The sequence below is a fragment of the Schistocerca cancellata genome, chromosome 7 (genome assembly GCF_023864275.1).
Source record: "Schistocerca cancellata isolate TAMUIC-IGC-003103 chromosome 7, iqSchCanc2.1, whole genome shotgun sequence".
In the NCBI taxonomy this organism is placed as follows: Eukaryota; Metazoa; Arthropoda; class Insecta; order Orthoptera; family Acrididae; genus Schistocerca; species Schistocerca cancellata.
Window position 1 is genome coordinate 72848416 of NC_064632.1, and position 1472 is coordinate 72849887.

Below are 1472 nucleotides of genomic sequence, written 5' to 3' on the forward strand. Positions count from 1 at the left end.
GAACAGTTTACTCATATTTACAGAGATATTTAAATGGATGGGGGTAGGAAACAAATCACATGCGTTATGTTGCCACTGAGACAGATATATGATACTACAGTACGAACTGAGCGACTGTCATTGTAAGTAACGGAGACTATTGTCGATTTTCATCTTTGCTGTGTGATGCAATCATCGTGAATAGGATTGTTTGAAAATATAGAGCTCAATTAAGTTAGAACGGTGGCAGTGGCAGTCCAAGTACGTGTTTGAAATCTGATTCGTTATCAGGAGAAACATCAGAATTGATTAACACATCACTCTAGTAAGTTCGGGCAACGGCTTTCCCGCCGTGGATACACCGGTTCCCGTCAGATCACGGAAGTTAAGCGCAGTCGGGCGTGGCCGGCACTTGGATGGGTGACCATCCGGGCGGCCATGCGCTGTTGCTATTTTTCGTGGTGCACTCAGCCTCTTGATGCCAAGTGAGGAGCTACTCGACCGAATAGTAGCGGCTCCGCACAAAGAAAACCATCCTAACGACCGGGAGAGCGGTGTGCTGAACACACGCCCCTCCTATCCGCATCCTCAGCTGAGGATGACACGGCGGTCGGATGGCCCCCATGGGCCACTTGTGGCCTGAAGACGGAGTGCACAAGTTCAGTCAAATGTAGACTCCTCAGGCATGACTTTATGCAGGCTGTTCCTGACCTTTCGTTCCTGCTAAATGTGGTGTATTTAATAAACGAAAAGCACCAGTTTGCTTTTGTTCTACAATATTACTTTTATTGTTAACCGGTTTTCGACTCACTAGGCTATCTTCAGTCATTTAGTTCCTAATAGCTGAATGTCAAAAACCTATAATTGCTTCAGTCTTCGTGTGTAATTACTTATGTGACCGCTTATTATTTTGTACAGTTTGCCATGCTTTCTGATTTTAAGGCTGTTTTACAGTGTATAGATCCTTCAGTTCTTTCTGGTGATCTACTTCATGGACGAATTTTAAGGAGGTAAAATTGGTTCGAGCACTTCACTTGCTAACTTTTCACTGGATGAAAGTAATATAGTTTGGGAGGGTTCTGTGACTGATAGCAGCACTGTCATCATCACCATCTTTATCGTCGTCGTCATCATCATATCGCCATCATCATCGTCATATAAGCTTCATAGCTGTCTATCTATCTTGTACCACTTTTAGCACGCAGAGTCATTTACGCACAAATGACGAGTGTGTGGCGTAATGTCGGTTTACAGATAAAGATTTTAGTAGAGTGCCACTTGTTATTTGAAGTTTCGTGAAAACATTCCGTTAGAATGGCAAACAGATTTATTTGAAATTGCTATACATCCATGATCTGATAGGTATTGGGAAAGCATTTTTACACTGATGTGCAAAACTGATAACACTTTCCGTTCCGTACGTTAGTTTTTATTTATTTACGACTGGGTTCGGTGATACAATCGACAACCTTCCGACTCCTACAAACAGGAAA

The 1472-nt window shown here is 42.8% G+C and overlaps 1 pseudogene; it reads left to right on the forward strand.

Annotated features, from left to right (window-relative positions):
* Window positions 1-313: 313 nt before the first annotated feature.
* LOC126093128 (5S ribosomal RNA) lies at window positions 314-431 on the forward strand (annotated as a pseudogene).
* Window positions 432-1472: the final 1041 nt, after the last annotated feature.